This window comes from Siniperca chuatsi, linkage group LG15, assembly GCF_020085105.1.
Source record: "Siniperca chuatsi isolate FFG_IHB_CAS linkage group LG15, ASM2008510v1, whole genome shotgun sequence".
Lineage (NCBI taxonomy): Eukaryota > Metazoa > Chordata > Actinopteri > Centrarchiformes > Sinipercidae > Siniperca > Siniperca chuatsi.
In genome coordinates this window covers 29,246,360-29,255,462 of record NC_058056.1, presented here as the reverse complement: position 1 = coordinate 29,255,462, position 9,103 = coordinate 29,246,360, and the positions used below count along the sequence as shown (strand labels likewise).

Below are 9,103 nucleotides of genomic sequence, written 5' to 3'. Positions count from 1 at the left end.
TTATGTATGTGAAAACTTTAACTAGTGTTTAAAAAGACAGGGAATGAGATGCAACAAAATATATCAAAGTTTATGATAATAAGAGTGAAAAATACTAAAGACTGTAATGCATCTAGGGCTGCACCTTACGATTATTTCTTCGATTGATCTAACGACTAATTTATCGATTATTCTAAAGATTTTTGTATTACTTGATTAATATAACAGTTAATTTACCCAAAACAAATATAAAATACTTGTCTCATTAATATGCAGGGCATTATTCTGCAACAAACATATATTTGTCTATTGAAAATATAATATTTGAAAGAATACATTAATATATTACCCTATTCCTAGTAGGTTATTTCTCATGTCACCATTTTAATTCTCCACCTCATTTTCGTGTTTACTCACAAACTACTTCATTCTGCTCGCCTTGCTTTTTCCTTCATTTCAGCCAAACATGCTTTGGCGTCCCGCCCCGGTGAAGCGTCTGTGTGGAAACTCTGCTGGAGATGATGGTGGCCGAGCTGTGGCTGCAGCTTGTTCTGCGGGGGGATCTGGAAGCAGCCATCACGCTGTGACCGGAAGCAGCCGTTCTTCATTGGACGTGCCGGCGGACGTCATGAAAATCGACGTATTTCGATTGCGACGATGAATCGCCTCTAAATGCATCGGTTACCAACCTGAGGGTCGCTACCATCCAAGAAGTCGTAAGAAAAAATCAAAAAATCTATTTCTGCTACCAAAAGTGTTTATTAAGGGTCATTTATGAATAATTTCCAAGAAGTTCCCTGGAAAGAAATGTGTCATGTGAGTAGAAGGGAACAGAATGCCTTTATTGCACATTGTGCAACGAAATGTGCTGTGCAGCTCCTACAACGGTTCGTTTAACACACACACACACACACACACACACACACACCTGCCCATACAGATAAATAATAACAATGAAAAGAAGTTGCATATCAGAAGCTACTATTTTACATTGAACCACATGATGTTGCACCTTATAAAGATATTATTGCACGTTATGTACAGATATTTACCAACGTTATTGCTCATTTCCTTATTGTACATAAACACTGTCCAGCTGTTCGTCCTGTGATGTGGGGTGTTGTGGTGAAGTTGGGGGGCTTCAGCTCAGCTCCGGGGCAGAAGCTGTTTCTGAGCCTGGACGGGTCTTTAAGGCCCTGCAGCGCCGTGGGCCCGGCAGCAGAGAGGAGATGATGCGTGGTCTGGAGGTGTCCGATGATTTCTTCTGTCTGCTGCTGAACATGGCATACCGTACTGTAATACAGCGTGTCAGTACACTCTTTATAGAGCAGCTTCACAGACAGGCTGCTGTTCCTAAGTGTCTTTAGGAAGTCGAGCCGCTGTTGAGCCTTTTTGACCAGAGCGGTGGAGTTGATCCTCTGTGACGAAGCTGGAAACCCTCTCCACTTCTGCTCCTTTGATGTTTAGAGGATACAGTATGTCCTGGCAGTGCCTTAATGTTCAGTGATAGACTGTTTCCAGTTTGCAGACTTCATCTCTGAGATCAGTCCCACCGGGTTGTCATCTGCAAATGTAATGATGGTGTTTGAGGGTGTGTGGGGAAGCAGTCGTACGCATTTAGTTCTAATTATCTATAAATAACAGTAGCTCAACTGAACTACGTTCAAACAAATAACTCAAAATATATAAAGAAAAAAACCTTCCAAGAACAAATGAAGAATGAATGAATATTTATTTGAATATGTATTTATTCCATGGAAATTTAGATTTAAGTTTTATCTCTAAAAGCCTAAAAAATATTCAAATCAAACAATATTAAAAAAGAAAATCAGTTTTTGGTTTAACGGCTAAAAAGAGATTCTAAGTTAGTTAAAAATTATTGGGAAACTGGTTTAAAAGTTTAAACTGAGTTTTATATGTGAAATCTGAAAATAGTCAAAAACACTTAAATAAACTGAAAGTCACCAGAAACATTGAAAAAATGAAGATGCTGTTTAAAGAAGGAAGCTGTTTTATTCTATCTTTGTTGGGAAACATCTACTTTTTTATGAGATTTGATTTTAGTTGAAGGATTTTATGTTTCTGTCGTCTTGTCAGAGTTTATTTCTTCAAACTCTAAAGTTCTTGGAGATACAAGTTTTCCATCTGACAACAGCAATATGTAGGTTATATGTGTGTGTGTGTCCTGCCCCCCTCCCCGCTGACAGGTTGCCATGGTGACGGCGGACCACTCGTGGTCGACTTGGGTGTCCTGGTTTTAATCCTGCAGCCGTTAATCTGCTTGTTCTGAAGAAAGACTCAGTTTGTTGGAGCTCCAACTTCTGACGCCACCTGGGAGAGTGTGTGTGTGTGTGTGTGTGTGTGTGTGTGTGTGTGTGTGTGTGTGTGTGTGTGTGTGTGTGTGTGTGTGTGTGTGTGTGTGTGTGTGTGTGTGTGTGTGTGTGTGTGTGTGTGTGTGTGTGTGTGTGTGTGTGTGTGTGTGTGTGTGTGTGTGTGTGTGTGTGTGTGTGTGTGTGTGTGTGTGTGTGTGTGTGTGTGTGTGTGTGTGTGTGTGTGTGTGTGTGTGTGAGTGTGGGAGAGTGTGTGTGTGTGTGTGTGGGTGTGTGTGTGTGTGTGTGTGTGTGTGTGTGTGTGTGTGTGTGTGTGTGTGTGAGTGTGTGGTGTGTGTGTGTGAGAGTGTGAGAGTGTGTGTGTGTGTGTGTGTGTGTGTGTGTGTGTGTGTGTGTGTGTGTGTGTGAGATCTCTCTGATCGCATGTTAAAGTCTATTAAAGATGTTTATACATTTATACCACAACAACTGGGGATGCTGCTGAGGTTGAAACTCATTAAAACGAAACACTTGTTTACTACAGGTTTACACATGAAAATGTTCCACAATAAGTTCTTTTGTAGAGATGAACTGATGCTGAATATGTACACTCAGTAACTGAGGAGGAGCAGACTCATATATATATACATATATATATATATATATATATATAATGTGTGTGTGGTATATAATCTAAAGTGACATCTGCATTTAGATCTCTGGGAAAGATATCAGTTGTGATGAAACATTTCTATCCTGATGGGAGTCTCTTTCAGGATGACGATGCCCCATCCACAGGGCACGAGGGCTCACTGAATGGTTTGATCAGTATGAAAATGTGAATTATCTGCTATGGCCTTCACACCTGAACTTAACCCAAATGAACATCTCTGGGAGATTTTGGACCGGCGTGTTAGACAGCGCTCTCCACTTATGGCGTGAGATGGCGCGATAAAACATGCTCACAAGCAAATTATATGTGTAGATATTAACTCGCACAATATAAGTCCTTGCGCACAAATTCAACAACCGAGAGTTGCACGGGCAGCTGCGAGCGAGAAACAACTGCGTCGCGTTCCTGCTGCGTCGCGTTCCTGCTGCGTCGCCTTCATGCTGCGTCGCTTTCATGCTGCGTCGCTTTCCTGCTGCGCCGCTCTGCCGCGCCGCGCGCGCGTCGCTGCTGCGCTGCGCTTCATGCCGCGCGTTCCTGCTGCGTCGCCCGCCGCGCGCCGCGCGCGCCGCGCCCGCGCGCCGTGCGTCGCGTTCGGCGCTCCTGCTCCGCGTCGCGTCGCTGCTCGCGTCGCGTTCCTGCTGCGTCGCGTTCCTGCTGCTCGTTCCCGCCGCGTGCGTCGCTCCTGCGTCGCTTCCGCCGCGTCGCGTTCCTGCCGCGTCGCTGCCCTGCGTCGCGTCGTTGCCGCGCTCGCGTCGCTTCTTCATGCTCCTGCCGCGCTTCCTGCTGCTGCGTCCTGCGCTGCGCCTTCATGCTGCGTCGCCTTCATGCTGCGTCGCCTTCCTGCTGCGTCGCGTTCCAGCTGCGTCGCGTTCCAGCTGCATCACTGTTGCCGGAGCTGATCGTGGCCATTCTAGACAATGCTTGTGATCCCAGATCCCAGACGCACCGCAGTGAGTCCCAGAAGCAGCATAGAAAATCCAGTCAATTTTCAAAATAAAACATTCTGTTCAGACTTCCGGTCGTATATCAACAAAAAACACAACTAAAACAGACAAAAATAGAAACCATTTAACTACGTAGTCTACTAACCCATGGTAGAAACACAAAACTCAAGGAAAAAGGACCAAATCAACAAGTCATTGGGCAGGCAAAGCTCTCTGCTTCTGAAACTCTCGGTAGTTGGCGAGCGCTGGGGGGATCCACGCTCTCACAGGTTCACTCTGCTCTCGAAGTCGAGTTCTGCTCGCACGAATCGACATGACTTTTGACAATTTGGAGGCAGTGGAGGCAACCAGGGAGGCACTGACCCTCTTATGATTGGTCACCTTTCAATGCAGTCACACCCACACGAAAATATTTTCTCCATAAAATATGACCCAGTTTCACCAAAAACAGTTAAGTTATAAAGTTGTGTTTTTGTACAGTGAGCAGTGACGCCCTATACTTCACATTTGTGGTCTGTTAAACAGTAAACTTATCAAATTCAGTGCTGTTGTTCAGTTAACAGAAGCTGTCAATCGACATCCTGCCTGTGAGACTTCTAAAAGAAGCATATGGATCTGTCAGTCCCTCTACTCTCACCATAATTAACACATCACTATTGACAGGTTCTGTCCTATTTTAAGAATGCAATAGTTCAACCACTTCTGAAAAAACCCTCTTTAGACCCTAACTCCATGGACAACTTCAGACCAATTTACAAACTGCCTTTTCTTTCTAAGGTTCTAGAAAAAGTGGTTGCTGAGCAACTGATTTAAACAGAAACGGACTCTTTGAGACATTTCAGTCTGGATTTAGGGCAAACCAGAGTACAGAGACGGCATGAAAGACCTGCTGGTTGATGCTGGAAAATCTTCAGTTTTAGTTGTGTTAGACTTAAGTGCTGCATTTGATACTGTTGACCAGTCTATTTTATTGGAACATCTCAAACACTGGGCTGGCATCTCTGGTTCTATTTTAAAGTGGTTTTATTCCCACTTATTAGATAGATCTTTTAGTGTAGCCATTGGCAACTCACAGTCATCCTCTGTGAAGACGACCTGAGGGGTCCCTCAGGGCGCTGTCCTCGGGCCACTCTTGTTCTCGCTCTGCATGTTACCCCTGGGGCATGTGATCAGAGGCATAACGTCAGCTTCCATTTCTACGCAGATGATAGATATTTTAATTATTTGACATTATTCTATTTTACTTATTAGACTCTTTTTCATAACTCCTTTTGCTCAAAGATGTATAACTGCTATACTTTTTAAAAATTGGTTTATCATTGTTTGTCTACCAGTTTTATTTTATTTTTATTTTGAAAACCACTGGACTGGATGATGGACTGGTTGGGGGACTGGATGCTGGACTGGATGATGGACTGGTTGGGGGACTGGATGCTGGACTGGATGGTGGACTGGTTGGGGGACTGGATGCTGGACTGGATGATGGACTGGTTGGGGGACTGGATGATGGACTGGTTGGGGACTGGATGCTGGACTGGATGCTGGACTGGATGGTGGACTGGTTGGGGGACTGGATGCTGGACTGGATGATGGACTGGTTGGGGGACTGGATGCTGGACTGGATGATGGACTGGTTGGGGGACTGGTTGGTTATCTGGACTCTGGTGGCTTTTGGCCATGTTACCTGTTTGTTTTCCCAGTGGACCAGTAATGTCTGTCCTCAGGTTTGGACTCAGAGTGTCTTCAGGATCTGGTTCATGTTCCCTCCTCAGTCCAGGACCATGATGCTCTCTGTTTGCAGCAGGGGGGCACTCACAGAACTTCAGTTACATCAGGTAACTTCTGTTTTATTAATGTCACATAAGTTTTTACCCTCTTTCACTTTATTTTTGTGTCTGAACCTTAAACCAAACATCATGAACCAGAGCGATGATGTCACAGACAGATGATGTCACAGACAGATGATGTCACAGTGATGACGTCGTCCTGTTACCAACAATCTGATCAATAATTCATATTCTAACTGGTTTCTGTATCAATCAAGACTTTTATTCCCTATCCTCAGTTTTTATTGTGTTTTCTCATCACCTATTGATTAACCTTTGATTATTTTCCCGATTTATTAATCTGTCAATTATCTTTACAAATAATTGATTATTATTATTATTATTATCATTAATACTAATCATTAATACTGATCTTGTGAGTCAGAATTTAGTCTTCATTGTTATCATGGCAGTGAGACTGTGATGCGTTCAAATCAGCTGATATATATAATAATAATAATATCAGATCAATAAATCAGTCTGTAGTTCAGAGCGTCCGTCAGTCTGTTAACTGAACTGAACCAGTCTGACCACAACAACCAGGACAGCGCTGCCAACCCCCCCAATGATCTGTAATGAAGTGTACCCCCCCCCCCCAATGGAAAAGCAGCTGCTCTCCTCGCAATTCAATTCAATTCAGCTGAGCTTTATTGGCATCACGGGAAACAGACGTTGCCAAAGCAAGTGTGAGATAAAAACATAAACAGAAGAAATGTGTTATTAAAATATTTACAGACAAGTCAGATAATAATAATAAGAATAAATTGTAGACTTGCAGTTAAAAGATATAAAGACAAATAAGTGAAAACTAAACACTGCAAAATTATTTTATGAATGTACGTGTGTGTGTGTGTGTGTGTGTGTGTGTGTGTGTGTGTGTGTGTGTGTGTGTGTGTGTGTGCGTGTGTGTGTGTGTGTGTGTGTGTGTGTGTGTGTGTGTGTGTGTGTGTGTGTGTGTGTGTGTGTGTGTGTGTGTGTGTGTGTGTGTGTGTGTGTGTGTGTGAGTGTGTGTGTGTGTGTGTGTGTGTGTGTGTGTGTGTTGATACATATTGATCAGCAGGATCCTGTCTCCGTCTCCTCGGAGGATTTTTAACGTCGAGCTCTTTGAAATCTGAGATCAGAGCTGAACTCGTTAAAGGAAACGTTCTTATTTCACTGAATGTTGAACTCTGTAGGAGGAAGAGCGTCTCTGTCTCACCTCACCTGTCTCACCTCACCTGTCTCACCTCACCTGTCCAACAGCGACCACATGTTCTCTCTCTATCTCTCTCCTTTGATCGTCCTCCTCCCTCTCTCCTCTTTTCTTCTCCTCTCTCTGATTCTGGAGGGGATTTCTTCTTTGCTCTTTTCGTTGGTCGAGCACAATTGTGTTATTGGAGATAATTAATTCCAATCCCCATCAAAAGGCATTAGTGGCCCCGGGGCCCCTGTTCCTGGCTTTCTAGTGGAGGGAATGAAAGGCGAGGGGAAGAAAGGGGCCGAGGGCCGCCGTATTGTGGACGACATTTTCCTCCATAAGGCGCGAGCGGAGAGAAAAGGGGCCGAGGGCTTTACTCAAATGATGCTGGGGGCCGCCGCCGCCGCTGGAGGGCCCCGAGCGGCCCCGCTCCGCCCCGCCGGGAACATATGGCTCGTATTACAGCAGACTGGGTGGCAGAGGGACACGTTCGAGGGACATTCCAGGTTTATCTGCCTGAAGGACATAAAGACGCTCAAATACAAACGTCAAATAATACATGAAATAATAAGTAGAATGATAAATATAATAAAATATATAATTTTTAATTAAAATCCACGAGTTAGATCTGCAGCTAACAGTTATTTCCTTTATTATTCCGCAGATTATTTGTACTTTGCTGGAGTCAAAGTAAAGCGAGCTGCACTGAAAGTATCAAAGTAGAAGTACTCACAGCAGAAAGATACGCCCTGTAAGTGTGATTATATTATTAGATTATTATTAATGCATTAATGTCAAAGTAACATTTTACTGGTTTACTTTAATAAACATATTAAACTTTCAGCTGTAACTAAGCCTCGTGTTTCAGCAGCTCGGCCGTCAGGATGTTTGCAGTCGAGTGGAAAGCAGCAGAAAATGGAAATACTCAACGTTTGTACTCGAGCGAATAAAATGATATTTCACTGCTGAGATCAGTTCTTTGCTTTTTCTGCCGTTTGTTTCTTATTTTAGTCCAAAGTGACGTCTCAAACACAGAGACTCACTGACTGAGAGAAAACATTTCGCTTGAAAAATGACTAAAACGATGAAACAATTATCAAAATAACTGCAGATTAATTTTCTGTCAGTTGACTCTGAAACATTAAGAACAACAAATACGAATTAAAAACATGAAACAAAAACAGACATCAAACCTCGCATCAACACATCATCAATAATTAGAAATGAATAAAAAATAATCCACATATACACAAATATATACACACTAATTAAAAGCATCATTAACTTTCAGGATGATTATTAGAAGATTCAGTTCACTGAGACATTAATAATATTCCTGTTTATTAACACGAATATGGATATTTTCCTATTTGATGGGGTTTGCATTATGATGTCTGCTGCGTCTTAAATTAAATAAAACTTTTGATCTGAAAAATCTGCGTCACAAAGCTGAGAACATTTTCTAAATGTTAGAATTATTTAAAGTGACAAACGTCTGATTATTGAGATCAATAATCTGTTATCATAATGACGTTCATTGTGTTGTTCCTCAAATGTCACTGCAGCTTTATATTATTATGTCCCTATGTTAATATTGTTAGTTATTATTAAAGACTCACTGTGTTGTGTGCGATAAACAGAAGGAAGCTGCAGATTTAAAAACTGTTTTTGATGCTGCACCAGCTCCCAGCAACATGCAGAGATATATATTTATATCTTTATATATTTATATCTTTATATTCCTTTACTGCAGATTTATATCTTGTTTGCAAAAGATCCAGATTTTGTTAGCACTAGTTTTTATTTGAGCAACATTTCTAAGTTGTCGTTAATGATTATCATGTTTGCACAATATTTAGATTTGTTGATACAGTATTCTGTTTGCATGAGTTATGATCTTGTAATATTTAGATTCTTCTCGCAGGTTTGATTTGTTGAACAAGCTTCGGTTCAGGAGCGGCCTGTTGGGACGGGAAAGTCAAGGTCTGGAGATACAAGGTTTTCACTGCAGCAGCAAACAGATGAGAAGGTGTGCGCGCGCGCGCAACACACGACATCCACTTTCTGTTTTCGATGTGAAATTAAATTTCACATCAAAAATGAATTCTTTAACATTTAAAATCCAAAAGAAGCTGAAGCTTTAAGGCCTCTGGCAGCAGCGGCGAGTTTTACACTTTATTCACGGTGTAAATGTC

The 9,103-nt window shown here is 42.3% G+C and overlaps 1 long non-coding RNA gene across 1 annotated transcript; it reads left to right on the top strand.

Moving 5' to 3' along the window:
* The first annotated feature begins 5,478 nt into the window (after positions 1-5,478).
* LOC122862014 lies at positions 5,479-8,356 on the top strand. Its single transcript, XR_006374618.1, has 3 exons — positions 5,479-5,740; positions 7,573-7,659; positions 7,753-8,356. It is a non-coding gene; the product is annotated as an uncharacterized LOC122862014 (long non-coding RNA).
* The last annotated feature ends 747 nt before the right edge of the window (positions 8,357-9,103 follow it).